A 17,337-nucleotide genomic window follows, 5' to 3' on the forward strand; every position below is an offset into this window, starting at 1 on the left:
GTATCCAAATTACATAGGTTCAGTGGCAGCAAGTTTACTGTGTATTTAGTATATGTATTGCTATGAAACAACTTCTGAAAATTGTTTCATTAATTGGTGAGGAATATTTTTATTCTGTCTTGAAATGGGTCTTATTTTTCTCCTAGCTAATGTCTATGCTTATCTTCAGATTTTACTGTACTCTCAATATCCATATTTGTAATAAGTTATGAGAACTAGCTTTTACTTCAGCCATAACTATCACAATGACATTGCCTTAAGTTTATTTGCAGAATAGTTATGGATATAATTTCTTGATTTTGAATACTAGTCCTTTGGATAAATCTACGTAAGTTACTTGATAATCCATTGATCCCATATTTGTTTTAATATCCCCTCTCTTTTAACACCCCTTATTTCCTTTACGCCTCTTGAGTTGTTTGTTTGTTTTTGTTGTTGTTTTTACTGCTTTCAAAGCAGGGTTTCTGTTTCTGATACATTCTGAAATCTACCATGCCTGAAAATATTGTTTATTGTATCTTCATATTTAAACAAGTTAGTTTGGTATAAAATTATTGTTTAAAAGTTCTTTAAATCCTTCTATTAAGCAGGGTAGGTGACTTTAAGTTATTATGAAAAGTAACCTGTAAAAAGGACAATAGGATGTACTTCGTGGTCACATCACAGTTGGAAGGAGATAAGGCGGCCTTCCCAGGTTACATTTTCAATGCAGTGACTCGGGGATCTCAGAGCTAAAAGTCTTGGATCTTGGCTCTTTGCCAGCAATATTTCACGAGTCTAGAAGAAGGCCAACCATGGTGAGTGCTTCCTAAGTTTTGTTGAACTAATTGAATAGTGAGTACAGAGAAAGGAACAACAACAACCCAAGAAGAGAAAAAGTTTCTAGAGTTTTTATTAATACTGAGAGTTTTTATTTATAAAATAATATGCAGTTTGTTTAATGTGCCAACATATGCCAAGAGGAGTAGCTGTAGGACTGTATTCTAATTTAGAATACAATTAGTTTACATCTTTAAGTTAGTGTGAAAAGAAGCCTAGGGACACAAATATGGTTGTGTTTTTCTTAAAAATGTGGGAAAACATCTAAAAATACTAATTAATTGTTACATGAGAAAATGGGGGGGTTTAGAGCATATGGTGAATTGTTTTACTCCTCAGTTTCTCCATTTCCCCACTCCATCTTTGATCATTTTCCCCTCCACCTGTGCTGCACAGTGTACTACCAAACCTTTGACAATAAATTTCTTAGGGAGTACCGACATGGGTTTATATAAATATCTGACATAGGATTTGACAATTTGTTATCATTGAATTAGATCTTTTTCCTTTATTTAGTGGTTAAAATTTAATCATTATTTGAAAGGAATAAAACAATTTGTTCAATGTCTATTCATTTAAATAAGTTAATTTGGGTCTAGGAATGTACTGCATGACACGAAATCATAACCTTAATAGACTGCTTCTGTTTTGTTCCTTTCCATCTAATTAGGGAATTTAAAGCGTGAAGAGGCAAGGAATTTAGTTATATATTTAAAGAATTTTCTAAGAATTATTTCCACTGGACATCCTATCCATCAGTCAATACTTCTTGTTACTCACCCAAGGAAGTACCTGTATGGCGCAGAGGTGGGCTTCTTTTCTTTACTTCTGACTCTTACTCTCAGCACTTTTGTCTCTGCAACAAGTCGGATTTTCTGACACCTTACATGTGATTCATTATGTTTCCATTTTACTTAATCTTACCACTCTGGGGTGTGTCAGGCCCTTTGAATTCAGACACAAGCAGTTGCATCTAAAAGGGACTGAATTTCATCAGCAATCACATATTTGTTGACATCTGCATTATGTCACATGGAACCCTGGCATATTTTATACCACCGCGTTCATTCCCGATTTGATTGACACACGGCATATTAAATTGCCTTCGTTATTGAATATATCTTCTTGATTATAGCATCCACAACTTCACCCCCTGATAAGTGAGTACACTGATTTTTCAGAAGCAAATATTCTAGTAATTAAAAGAACCCTCTGTGGATTCCTTATTTGGCAGTATCAAGAAACTATTTTTTTTTAATTTGGGATTAAGGTTTCAAGCTGTATTGATTTGCAAATATTATCACTCTATTTGATTTTTAGAGTAGCACATTTTTTTTCTCTCACAGGAACCCTGGTGGGGTAGTGGGTTAAGCATTGGACTGCTAACCATAAGTTTAGCAGTTCAAAACCACCAGCTACTCCATGGGAGAAAGATGAGGCTTTCTACTCCTTTAAAGAAATACGACCTTGGAACCCAAGTAGGGGGGGAGAGGGAGAGAGTTCTACTCTGTCTTAATAGGTTGTTATGAGTCAGAATTGACTGCTGGCAGTGAGTCTTTAATTTGTTTTATTATTATTGTGGTTATTATTGGTTTATGTAATAGTAAACTGTTTGTTGTTGTTGTTGTTAGCCGCTATGCAGGCTGTCCTTTGTGTGCAACAGAAGAACCACTGCCTAGTCCTGTGCCATGACTGCAATTGTTTTACTTTTGAACCCAGCGGTGTAACAACTGAGTGAACTTTGAGATGTGTTAGCGTCTCATCAAGGGCCTTCCTCTTTGCTGCCCTTTCCTTCACCAAGCATGATATTCTCCTCCACAGGCTAATCTCTTGGAAATAGGTCCAAACGAAGTAAAAGGAATTCTCAATGCCTTGGTCTTCTGACCGTACTTCTTCCAAGACAGAGGTGTTTGTTCTTTGGGCTGTCCACGGTACTTTCAATATTCCTCACCAACACTCCAAATGCAACCATTTTACTTCAGTCTTCCACATTCAATGCCCAGCTTTCACATACTGGCTTTTTGCTTATCCAAATTAGCTTTTAGTTAAGCTTTCTGTTTGGCCTTCTTTTAGTTTTGCTTTTAGTTTATCCAGATTCTTATATCAACTCCTGTAAAGAGGTTCAATCTTGGAAAGCCACAGGGGTAATTCTGCCCCGCCCTATAGGGTTGCTATGAGTTAACATTCACTTCATATGGTGAGTTTAGTGTTTTGTTTCTATTCTGTTAGAATTTCTGGATATAAGTCTTATTTTAAAATGTGCATCTACTCACCCTCCCAACACAACCACTGAAGCCAAAGCAGGTAAACAAGAAAATATGGTGACGAAAGCTGATGGTGGCAGACTAACAAAACATGTAGCGTCTAGGATCTTAAAGGCTTGAAGATAAACAAGCGGCCATCTACCTCAGAAGCAACAAAGCCCAAATGGAAGAACACACCAGCCTGTGTGATCACATGGTTCCAAAGGGAACAGTTATCAGGCATCAAAGAACAAAAAATCATATCATTTGGTGCACACATCCATGATACTATCGCTGAGGACAAACAGGTACATCAGCAAATGTGAAGAAAGCTGATAGTGCCTGGCTATCAAAAGAGATAGACTCTAGGGTTTTAAAGGCTTGAAGGCAAACAAGCGGTCATTTAACTCAGAAGCAGCAAAACCCACATGGAAGAAGCACATCAGCCTGTGCGATCACGAGGTGTCAAAGGGATCAGGTATAAGGCATGATCAGAAAAAAAAAAATCTTACCATAGTGAATGAAGGGGGAAGTGCAGAGTGGAGACCTGAAGCCCATTTGTTGGCCCTGGAGATCCCCTCGCAGAGGGGTCTAGGGGAGGAGATGAGTCAGTCAGGGTGCGAAGTAGCACTGATGAAGAATATAGCTTTCCTCTAATTTTTAAATGCTTGCTCCCCCCCAACTATCATGATCTGAATTCTACCTTGCAAATCTGGATAGAGCAAAGGATGTACACTGGTGCAGATAGGAGCTGGAGGCACAGGAAATCCAGGGCGGATGATACCTTCAGGACTAGGGGTGTGAGGGTCAATACTGGGAGAGTAGAGGGTGAGTGGGTTGGAAAGAGGGAGCCGATTACAAGGATCTACATGTGACCTATCCCCTGGGGGACAGAAAACAGAAAATGGGGTGAAGGGAGACACCAGACAGGGCAAGATATGACAAAATAATAATTTCTAAATTATCAAGGTCTCATGAGGGAGGTGGGATGGAGGGGAAATAAAGAGGACTTGATGCAAAAGGCTTAAGAGGAGAGCAAATGTTTTGATAATGATGAGGGCAAAGAATGTACAGATTTGCTTTATACAATTGATGTATGTATGGAATGGGATGAGAGTTGTATGAGTCCCTAAAAACAGTTTGTTTTTTTAAAAAAAGCTAAATAAATGAATGAAGTTAATTTAAAAATAAAATGTGCATCTTAAAGAAATCTAGTATATATTAGATATCACCTAATAATATGGTTTAAACTATTCTTCTGATGGTGTGAAGTGATTAAAAATGCATTAAAAGTTAAAGTTTGTCCATTTATTTAAAGCTATGAAAATGTGGTGCTTGTCCATTTATTTAAAGGTGTGAAAATCTGGTTCTTGCCTTAACAGAAAGAGGGTATCTAAATAGGGACAAGGATGCACATCATTTCATCGAGCAAAAAAATAATTCTTGATTCCTGTTAGTTTTACTAGACTACCTTAACAAATCACTAAAATTTGTTGTTGGTGGTTGTGTTAGCCTGGGTACTTTAGAGAAACAAATCCACAGAAACTCAGGTATAAGAGAGTTTTATATAAAGGTTAAGTGCACATCAAGAAAATATCCCAACCCAGTGCTGCCCAAGCCCACAAGTTCAACTTAACCCATATATCTGACATCAATCCACAAAGTCCTCCTTCATTTCACAAGGTGATGCTGGCTGCAGGAGGAAAGCCGAATCAGTGATTGATTGTGTAACCTTTCAGAACTGGCAGGGGTCTCCACAGGGCTGCTCCAGAACCCAAGACTGCATTGGGTAGGTCCATGCGGCTTCTCCTCAGGGATGTCTTGCAGGAAGTGAGCCTAGCCAGCTGAAGCAGGGAACTGGCTAAGGCAGCCGCACTCTGTTCCGACCATTACAAAAAGCAAGATACCTGAGAACTAGAAAGGTGAGGCTCACTGAGCCAATTTATCCCTCCGTCCTTCAATTAACCCCACGTGTTTATTGGCCAGCTTGGCACAATACACCTTTAACTATCTCAGTGGTGGTGGCAGTGATAGTTTAATGATAACCAGTTGCTTGTCACTTGTAGCACTCATGTGTGCAGCAGAGTAAAGCAGTGTCCAGTACTGCACTATCCTCAAAATTGTTGTTTGAGACCAAAATTCCAACCACTGTGGCACTCTAGCTCATGGAGGATCTTTTTCTTCCTCGCCAATGCTCAACTTTTACAAATTGTGATGTCCTTTTCCAGGGTCTGCTCTCTCCTGAAACCTGTCCAACGCACAGGAGATGAAGTCTTGCCATCCCCGCTTCTCAGGAGGCACTTGATTGCACTATTCTCATGAAAGATTTATTCGTTCTTCTGGAAGTTCAGGGTATTTTCCATATTCTTTGAGAACACAATGATCCAAATTCATTGAAACTTCTTTGATCTTCCTTATTGATTTTCTAATTTTCACATGTAAATGAGACATTTGAAAAATACCATGGCTTGGCTCAGGCAAAAATTAGTCCTTAAAGAGAAATGCTCACTGTCCAACACCTTAAAGAAGGCTTGTACAGAAGATTTTCCCAATGTCGTCTATCATTTGTTTTCTTGACTACTGCTTCCATGCGCATTGACAGTGGGACCAAGCAAGACGCAATCTTTGACAACTTCAATATCTTCCCATTCGTGATGACATCTGTTGTGCAATTGTTGGGATTTTTGTTTTCTTTATATTGAGTTGCAAGACATCCTGAAGGCTGCAGTCTTTGATCTTCATTAGCATGTGCTTCATGTCTTCCTTGCTTTCTGGAAGCTGCATTGTGTAATCTGCATATGTCATCAACTTTCTTTGTGCTTTTTAATCAGCTTTCCTCCATTTGTGATTGTTCACAGAGTGAAGCTTTTCCCAGTAGATGCTCAGCAAACGAACTGAGTAAACGTGGGGAAAGGATACAACTCTGCACACGCCTCTCCTGATTTTAAACTGCCCAGCCATCCCTTTTTCTGTTTGAACAAGCTCTGTAGACAAGTTCCATAATGAAATGCTCCAGATTTTCATTTCTTCTCAGTATTTGTTATTATCCATCAATGTGATGCATACTCAATAACGCACAATTAAGCTTTTTCGGTATTTACTTTCTGCAAAGGTCATCCCAATGCCAGCAACGACATTCCTTGCTCCATGTCATCTTCTTAAGATGAATTTATTATCTCACAGTTGACTGTAGAAGACCAAAATTGAGGTGTCTATAAGGTATGCTCCTCCTAAAGCTCTGAGGCGGTATGCTTTCTTTCTATACTTAGCGTTTGGTGGCTCCCTACTATTGTTGCCCTGGCGTGACCTACTTTAACATTACTCCAATAGCTGCCTCTATTACATATCATCTTCTTTTTACTTTGCATCTCCACACGGTCTTCCATCTACATCTCTTCACATTACCACCATCTTTCTACGTTTGTTTCTCTGAATCTCACTCATTTACTTATGGAGACACCACCAGTCACTGAGTTTGAGGCAAGTTTAATATGATTTCATAATGACTTATTGCATCTACAATAGACTCTATTTCTAAGTAAGTGCATATTTTGTAGTGCCTATTCAGATCATCATGAATTTGGGGAGAAACATATTTCTACCCAATAAATCCTAATTTCCAAAGTAAAAGGAAATATATGAAACATTAAGAATAAGTGAAGATTCTTTCAATTGAATCATTTTGAAGACTATTACCAATTCAGCTATCAAGTTTTCATTAATTCCTAAGGAGACTTCGATAATAGCTCAGGTGACCTAGTGGTTATGGCTGTGATCCACAAGGTCAAAACTTGGGAGAAAGGCTTGGAGTTACTGTCCCTACATTTCACAGGGGCCAGTTCTACTTTGTCTGACAGTGCCCCTATGAGTTGGCATCAACTCAATGGCAGTGAATTCTGTGAGTGAAAGACAACAATAGAAACCCTGGTGCAGCATTAATTAAACATTAACCTGCTAATTTCAAGGTCATCACTTTAAACCACCAGCCTGCTCCTCAGGAGAAAGATGAAAATGTCTACTTCCATGAAGAATTACAGTCTTAAAAACTCACAGGGGCTGTTCTGCCCTGTCATGGAGGGTCTTGATGAATCAATTTGATGGCAATGAAGTTGGTTTTATTTTTGCATGGTAGACTATTCTACCTGCCCATGAATAAATCCCCACACTATCATAGCACATAACAGAGCACCAACAGTCTCTGAACTTGAGCTGAGATCACACCTTCTTTAGTGCAGGCACAGCCAACCTACTCATTGCAAAGGACCATTCACAGGACCAGGTCTAAGAAGGAAGCCATCATACGGTGCATTACCAACTTGACCCCAAGAAAGCATCAGTACCAATCTTACCTTTTTTAAGGTAACATTATGGTTTTTAATTTCTGCTTATCTCACCAACTTATGGTTTTTAATTTCTCCTCATATCACCCTCTTTTAAGTTTATATAATTATTTTAAATGAGGACACTCTGAGGATGCAAATTAGCACTAGTAAGAATTACACAGAAATCAATGTAAACAAAGGCATTGTTCAATAGTTTTATTGGCATATAATTTACATTTCATACAAAAGCAATGCTTCACTCTACCACTAACTGTCTTTCATCAACAAGGCCTTTATTTCCATTTCTCTCTTTGACTATAAGTCAGCATATGTTTTGGGCTTTGTCTTTTCATTTTACACACCCTTCTACTTGTCCTGAATTAGAGTTTAAAGTCTGAGCCATGGGATTGTGGAAGAATACAATTTATACCAGGTGTCCTATTCCACAGAGTTCTTTCTGATCATTGACCAGCAAAGAAAAAAGTTTTGCCCTTAGGCACAGTAGTTTGCTGTCACTCCTCTGGCAAGCCCAGGAAGTGGCAGTCTAGCCCCTCCTGGCAGTGTCCTTGATGGTATTAGGGTCACATGTCATTAATAACACCAAAATGGTCAGAGGTACGTGACCAATCTTATTTTTCTGATTTGTAATGGTGTTCATATTTCAATCATCATTACTTTTTCAGTTTCTGTAGTCCTACCTGGTCTAGTTATGACTTATTCTGCTGCCAAACATGATCTTGTGACAATTTCCTTTGTTTACATATCCTATTTAAATAGTCATATGTCTGTGAATTATTTGGATACAATTAGGACATTATTCTGATGGTATCTCTCATTTGGATTTGTTTCTCTTTTTTTGGTTGTTGTTAAGACAATAAAAAAATAGGTCTCTATAAACTGTATTTGAATTTGTACTTTATTTTTGCCTTACAACAATACTCTGGAACTTGCATAAAATAATTGAAACTCAGTGCAATAGAGTCAATTCTCATTCACAGTGACTCTATAGGACAAGGTAGACCTGTCCCATGTAGGTTTCCAAGACTGTAACTTTGTGTGAGTGTGGAGAGGCCCAGGGGACGTTCTACTCTGTCCCATTGGGTCCCTGTGAGTCAGAATTGACTCCATGGCAGTGACTCTGAGGAAGTTATACACAACACTCACATGCCCCACAACCTCCAGCCCTCTTTGATTATTTCTAGCACTTGTTCAAATTAAAACCTGAAGGTAGCCCCCTCAACTGGATTTTTCCAGCATTTTTCTTATTAACTAGTATGAAGTTGATGTAGACAGAGGTCTTTCCTTTCTTTTAATGTCACATAAAAACTACTCTTTACACAAAAATGCCTTTTCCTTTACAAAATGTACACTTTACACTCTCCTACTCTTATGGATTGAACTGAGTCTCCTGGAAGGGTGTCTTGAATCATTCCATTTGGGAATAAACTTTCTAATTATTAGGTGGTGTTTGCGATGATCTTATTTGAGATGTTAAAAAGCAGATTGATCAAGCAACCAAACAAGGAAGAAGAGATGGGGAAGATGGAAGCCACATCTCAAGGATCACCAAAGAACTGAGAAACAGAAGCCGAAAAGAGACCAGGAGTGTCTGATAGCCAGATTCTAAGCCAGCACCCTGAACTCAAACATGTGCCCCCTCAACTTCAAGAAAATCAATTGATGTTATTTACACCACACCTTTGTGGCATTTCTGTTGCAGCCACATGACATACCCACGGCAACCACTAAGCCGCCTTTTGCTTGGAAGTTATCTAGTGACTCCACCTAATTTTATTTCATTTTTCATAAACTCTTACGGGATATAGACTCATTTTGCAGAAGATGATTTGATCTTTGGTCCTCTTTCTGAGAGTAAGACAACAAATGAGAACAATAAGTGAGATCCAAAGCAACTAAAAGGAATCACCTGGAGGCTGATGCTGATTAAGCTGAGGAGGCCCTGGGTGATGAAAAGTTTTGTAAGCCAGACCCCCCCTCTGGGGCTTCCTACAATGAAGACTATGGTCATTCAAAGAGTTCAATGACCCTTGAGGAGTGGTGAGCATTTAATCTGAAAAGTGAAAGCTGTGTTCTGACACACATCACAATACCCCAGTCTTTGGTTATCACAGCTATAGTCTTTAGCCCAGGCCTGAGAAAAGAGATGGGAAGAACCTTCAGAAAGGATTAACGCTAGAAACAGTAGGAACACTGGGACCCAACAGGAGTCAGAATTAGAAGAAAACTACAGGGGAAGCCAAGAGAAGCAGAAGCTGGAATAGGCCAAGCACTGTACACACTTGTGCAGTGTGGTAGGAGGCCTGTTGTAGGTGCAAAGGCCCCGTCTCCTTCAGCCCTCTCAAGCCTTTATACATCCTATAAATGTTTACTCATCATCATGAAATAGTTCCACAGCCATGCACTATAGAACATCTAACTCCAAGTACAGTCACAGTCCCATAAAGGTATAATAAAATTCACACATCTGGATCAGAGAACAGGGCATAATGAATGCAACTGTCCATATAATATATATGAAAACAATTGCATATAAGACAGTATATATTCCACAATACATATGAATATCTTATCTAAACTCCAAATACTCACTACTATCTACTTGATTGTGACTAATAGTTACCGTGTTAGTCTAGGCAAACTAGAGAAACAAATCCACCGAAACTCATATGTATAAGACAGAATTTTATATAAAGGGTACATGTACATTAAGAAAGTATCCCAACCCAGTGCTGTCCAAGCCCATACGTCCAACATTAGCCCATATGTCTGACACCAATCCACAAAGTCCTTCATCTCACAAAAAACATGCAACGATGCCGCTTACAGGTGGAAAGCTGATCAGTGAACATGTAAGCATCTCAGTGCTGGCAGGGGTCTCCACACGGCTTCTCCAGCACCCAGGGCTGCATCGGGGTAGAACCATGTGGCTTCTACTCGGAGATGTATAGCAGGAAATGAGCCTAGGCAGCTGAAGCAGGGAACTGGCTAAGCCAGCTGAACCCTGGTCTGACCATCAGAACAAGAGACCAGAGAACAAGAAAGGTGAGGCTCACCAGGTCATTTATCGCTCCACACTTCAATTAATCTCACATGTGCTTATTGGCCAGGTTGGCACAATAAACCTTAACTATATCTCAGTTACCTTAGAGAACACAATAAAACTACCCCTGTAGGTTTTGCACACTGACTTTTTATTGGAGTAGAAATCCTTGTCTTCATCCCTCAAACTGGCTGGTGGTTTAGAACTACAGACTTGGTGGTTAACAGCCCAGTGTGTAATCAATGCATCGCCATGGTTCATATAAATGTTTTCATATTCATAATAAATACCCATGTTCTTAGCCTATGCGTGTATTGTGCTGTCCTTCCTACCTAAAACTTACCATATAAGATGATATGTTTTGACTATTTGTCCAGCATCTATCTTATGTCCCATGTTCCTTGAGCCTTGTAGAATTATCTCTGCCAAGGCCTCCCATAACACAAGAATACTTTGTTCTGATAATCTGGCACTCTTTGATACTCATCTTCCTGATACAATCACTGAAGAAGAAATGGGTGCATAAGCAAATGTGGTGAAGAGAGCAGATGGTGCCCTGCTACAAAAAAGGTATAGTGTCTGGGGTTTTAAAGGGTCAAATTTAAACAAGCAGTCATCAAGCAGGGAAGCAAATATGTCCACATGGAAGAAGCATACCAGCCTGTGTGAGCATGAGGTTTCAACGGGATCTAGTATCAAGTATCAAAAGATCCAAAACAACCAACTTATTGATGTGAATGAGGGGCAATGGAGTGGAGACTGAAGCCCATCTGGACACAATTGGATATCTCACCTTAGTTGTAAGGTGGGGATGATTAAACCAAGGTAAGGACAGCACTGGGTAAGACACCAATCCCCTAGTTGCTGAATGCTTCCTCCCCCAAACTTTAATAACTCAGTTCTACCTTACAAATCTGGCTAGACCAGAGAACACACTTTGGTACAGATAAGAGCTCTTAACACATGGAATTCAGGCCAGATAAAACCCTCAGGAACAGTAGTGGGAGTAGCGATATCATGAGGGGAGAGAGATGCTCAGGGAGGTGTAAGTGGGAGAAAGGGGGAACACATCACAAAGTTAGATATATAGCCCACCCCACCCCACCCTATCCCCAAAGGGGATGGATAACAGAAATGTGAGTGAAGGGAGACAACAGCCAGTGTAAAATATGAAATAATAATAACAATGTATAATTTATCAATGATTTACAAGGGTGGAAGGGTGGGTGTGTTGGGGAGAGGGGCGTAAAAAGAGGAGCTTATGTCAAGGTCTCAAATATAAACTGTTTTGGAGATGATGATGGAAACATATGTACAAATATGCTTGATACAACTGATGTATGGAATACGATAAGAACTGTAAGAGACCCCAATAAAATGATTATATATGTATATGTGTGCATGTATGTGTGTGTGTTATTGTGAAGTGCACATGGCCCCCAAATGCAGCAGCCTATGCTAGTGATAGCAGAATCAAGGAAAAGAAGTATCAATTTTGAAGTTACACAAATCATTATTAAGCAACACAAAGATGGAAAACTTAATGAACATAGTTGCAATTTAATCATGTCATATTTGACTATCATGATAAGTCTTAAAATAAAATCATTACAATTATATATATATACACACACATACATATATTCTTGGATATAGTATGTTTTCATGTTCATGGATATATAGACAGATGTAGATATCCAACCTATTAAAGGATCAGCTTTACTGAAAGTTACATAGCTAACAAAAATGTGCAAGGAACTATGTACAATTTGAAGACATTTCTAAAGATGTGGATTGACTACCGAACACAAAAGGAAATCCACCTCAGCATGCTAATGATCACTGATAAACTGTGAAGCTTGTTTAAGATGCTTAAAGATAAAGCAAAACCAGGGTGCTATATGATGTTCACACCAAGTTCAAATTCTATCATGTCCGATTTCACAATATAAAGTTTATACATTTAATAATGTATGACTGTATTTTTATATATGAACGTATTTATATTGCTTGCTGTCTACTTTCCATGAGCTGATATTCTGGAGAGTCTTATTTGTACTGACTCTGACCAAATGAATATGGTTCTATGCATTTCTTGAGCTAATGACCATTTTTATTCCAATACCTCTTCAGCGTCCTATTCCCATGTGAAATATCAACTTTCACAGTCTCAATTTTAAACATCCACTTTCAAAACACTACCACTCATTTTTGTGGCTTTTTATTTCATTATAGCTCATCTCTTTGCATCACTGATGCATCCATTTCTGCTATTTTTATCAACATCCAAGCATTCTATGATATTTACTATATAAAAGAGAGAAAAGAAAACCTTCTCTGGACTCTTTATTTCTTTTCAGCTCCTATCTCTGTATTTTTCAACTTCATTTAATTCCACAACCCATTGAAAGTGTTGTCTACTACCTCTGCCCAACTGCCCTCTATTCAATTACATTAAACATTTAGCTCAGTAACTCCACTCTGGGGAAAACTTTTTGCAAACAGCTAAGAATTTTCATCTTCTCAAAGTCAATGCTTACTTCTCATATTTTTTGAACTCACAGTTGTGTTGACACAATTGACTTTTCTCTGTTTCCTGGAACACCTCCCTTACTAAACATACTGGCTACCTTGCTCTCCGGCATGATCTCCTAGTTAATGTCAACTCCTCCTCAGGGGTTCTTATTGAATGATCATTGTTACATTTCACCAGGACTCAGTACTGTGCACAATTCTCTCCTCTCTATTTACTTTTTGAGCTATTTCTTCAATGTTCATACTTCCTATTGATGCTCACATTTTTATAATCTCCAACATAGATATCTTATTCTGGCTCCCAATCATGTACCTAACTTACCTATCACCTTTCCTTGGAAGCCTAATCTAATCTAATCTAAATCAGGACAAAATTCTTGATGTAACCACACCACCATTTTTCTTCAGCAACTGTTTATTAATCACCATTTTTATCCACTTATTTAGTTTAAGTAACATTTAAACTTTTGTGCTTGCAAGTAATTGTTGAAATTTTTTTCTCTCTCTCCCTCGAATGCCACATTCAATTTACTGATATTGTGGAATATTCAGGATCTCTTGTGGCGTGGTGGGCTATGCATTAGACAGCTAACCACAAGGTCAGTAGTTCAAACCCAGTAGCTACACAGTGGGAAAAAAATGACACTTTCTCCTCCCATAAAAATTGGTAGCCTTGGAAACCTAAAAGGACAGTTCAACTCTGTCCTTTAGGGCCACTGAGTCCAAGTAGACTTCATGGCAGTGAGTTGAATATTCATTTAAAATACACTATCGGTTAGATTGCCTCTCCATTTAATTTGTTTCAGCACCACTATATGTAAATAATTTATTTCTTGTGAACTACCAGGAACCAAGGTCAAGCACTCTCTAGATAAACAGAAGTTCAGTGGTCCAAATCCTCACGGGAAAAAAACCTGTTGATCTACTCTTACAAAGATAACAGCCTAGAAATAAATTTGTGGAGTTTTACTCCGCCCTCCTGGAGCCTCGTGGCATTGGTTTTGGTTTACTTGGGTCAGTATGCCTCAGAATTGAGTGCACATAGAACCAGTGTAGGCTTCTTCCAATAGCATAACCTGAAATGCATCTCAAGTAGAACATCCTTAGTGATCTTTACAGAACAGCACATAAGATCCATTTTCCCTCTACTCCTTGCTGCATCACCTCTGTCAGGTTCAGCACAAAAATGTAAATTATCTTAGTGTATGTTGCCTGAGATGGCCTGACTGCCTCTGATTCAAACCCATCTCCTTCCAGTTTGTATTTACTACATGTATCTATTCAAATTCATTCCCTTTGGCTGTTGTTATTTCTTCAAACACACCTTGTTTGTTTTTACTTTAGAATTTCCTTTTTTTTTTTTTTGGTCTCTTTCTCTTTCTTTTCATAGTCTTCCATTAGTTTCTCAAATGACGCATACTCCTCTGCTTTAATATCTGGTTCAGCTGTATCCTAAAGTAATTTCAGGTCAGAGAGTCCTCCCTCATATCCCTTTTTCCAAATGTAATACAAGGCCTCTCTTATGAAAATGTAAAATAAAAGCACGCTAAAGACTTCATTTGCCTCATGAATTAATGAGTAAGCCAGTAAAAGTGTATAAGTAGTTCAAAGAAAAATTCAACGAGCTGCACTCATACAGGCAATTAAGAAATTCTGATATGAATATAAATAGCGTATATATTGAGGGAGAAGTTTCAGTAACATTTCAGTATATGTAACTAATTTACATTTCTATAGAAAGAAGGCTTATGCCTCATAATTAGGTGCTCTCTTCCAGGAAATACTCCACTTTTCCAGCTCCGGCTCTCAGACCCCGGTGGAAAATGGCTATGAATTGGGAAGCTCATTTCAATGTCCGCAGTTTGAAGCCACTAAGTGTTCTTGAGGAGAAAAGTGAGACTGTTAGCTCCTGTAATGATTGTACAGTCTTGGGAACCCACCAGGCAGTTCCACTTCATCCTATGCGGTCACTAGAAGGTGGAATCAACTAGCAGGCAGTGCTGTTTGGTTGGACGGCTTGTTAATTTGGTTTCACAGAGCACCTTTATTTTTACTTAGGTTCTTTAATGCATTGTAAGGGACACACACAACTGCCAGACAATAACACGATGATGGGGTTTTTATGAAGAAGAACGTGGCATCAGTATTAGAAGGAGCTTTTTAACAACCTGTGATATGCAGATGACACAACCTTACTTTGTGAAAGTGAGCAGGACCTGAAGCACTTGTCAAGGAGGGTCAAGGTCTGCAGCCCTCACTGTGGTAATGGGGAAGGGCGGCTAAACAAAGAAGGGTCTCAACAAGATGGATTGACGAGGCGGCTGCATCAATGGGCTCGTGCACAGGCACCATTGTGAGATGGCGCAGTGCTACCGTCCAGCAGTGTAGACCTGCAGTGAGTGACAACCTGAAGGAGAAGTCTGGCCAGTGCACAGATGATCCAAAGGCAAATTTTTACTTCCAAAGTACAGCTTTGTATATGATGAGGTCAGGGTGCATAGTATAGCAATATCATCGGGGTGCTCATAGTATAACAATAACATCATGATAAAATTGCTCTACTCATGGACAATTCCTTGGGACTAATCTTATCTTAACAAATGCAGCTGTGTTCTCAGTGTACGCAGGTCATCTGAGAATGTGGGAAAACATCACAAGGACAGTGTCCCCAAGAACCCCTAAGTCACCAGTACACTCCAGTCAAAACTCAGTAAATGTTACATAATGGAGGTAAAGAAGAATATGTCTTGAATCCAGGAGATCCCATAGGCCGACTCTTAGTGCTACCATGCCCTGTGATTAAAGTAAATGGTATGTTACAGCAACCCAGTCCTGACAGGACTTATAATGACCCAGACCCCTCAGGAATGAAAGTCTGGGTCACTCCGCCAGGCCAAAAACCACAGCCAAATGAGGTGCTTGCTGAGGGCAAAGGAAATATAAAATGGATAGTAGAATGTAGTTCTACCTATCAGCTATGAACATGTGATCAATTTCAAAAGTGAGGTTTGTAACTGTCAGTGTGTTTTCTTTACATGTGCTATTGAACAGCTTTCCTTTGTTCATGTATGATATATTGGATATAATTGGACTCAGTGTGTTTTCATTTATATGTATGATAGATTTTTGATGTTAATTATCAGTTTGATTTCATTAATGTCTAAACATTATATATGGCTAAAGAATTGTGTACAGGTGCCAAATGGGCAAGGGGTGGATTAAGATAGTTAACGTTTATTATGCCAACATGGCCAGTGAACACATGTGGGATTAATTGAAGGGCGGAGAGATAAATGGCTCAGTGAGCCTCACCTCTCTTGTCTCTTGCTCTCTGATCATAGAACCAATGTGCTGCTGCCTTGATTGTTCTGTCCCTCAATTTACAAGCTATAATACCTCTGGGACACCTAACCCATGGACTGTGTCACTGTAACTTGAGGTTCCTTTAAGACTTGATTCACCACACTATTAGAATTTACATCATATGAGCTGGGGTCTGTCGGACCCTGCCATCTGGCTGACTGTTGGTGACTTCACTTGCTGTTTGATGCTTGTGCCCAGGTAACCTGAATTGCTCCACAGAGGACTACTCAGCGGCCCTTAAACTTGAAGGACTGCCAGTGTCTCACAACTGTCTCATGGGAGTGAGTAGAACTGAGCCATTTGTACTGCTTTATAATTTAATTAACTGTTTATTTCGTATGTTATATAACTATATATCTTTCTAAATATATATAAAATTATTAGCATTCTGGTTGCATTTCTCTAGAGAACCCTGTCTAACACACTACCAAAAGCAATCTACAAATTCAATGCAAACCCAATCCAAATTCCAGCATAGTTCTTCAAAGAAATGGAAAAATTGATTACCAACTTCAAAAGGCAAGGGAAGAATACCAGGGTAATCAAAGAACTGTTCAAGGAGAACAAAGTAGGTGCCCTTACATTACCTGACTTCAAAACCTACCCTATATCCTCAGTTGTCAAAACAGTCTGGTACTGGCATAATGCTAGATACTGGGACCAATGGATAAGACACAAAACCCAGAAATAAAAGCATCCACATACAGACAATTGATTTTTGACAATGGCCCCAAAACATTAAATGGGAAGCAGATGCCCTCTCCAATAAATGGTGTTGGGAAAGCTGGATATCCACAAGCAGAGAATGAAACAAGATCCATATCTCACTCCATGCACACAAACAAATTCAAGGTGTATCAAAGATTTAGATATAAAACTAAAAGCTACCAGGATCATAAAAAAGAAAATTGGGGCAAAACTAGGAGCCTTAGTGTAGGACTACCATATAGCCACTGCGTAAGGTGATATGGTGATACCGAAAACAGCAGAAAAT

This window comes from Tenrec ecaudatus, chromosome 4, assembly GCF_050624435.1.
Source record: "Tenrec ecaudatus isolate mTenEca1 chromosome 4, mTenEca1.hap1, whole genome shotgun sequence".
Classification (NCBI taxonomy): domain Eukaryota; kingdom Metazoa; phylum Chordata; class Mammalia; order Afrosoricida; family Tenrecidae; genus Tenrec; species Tenrec ecaudatus.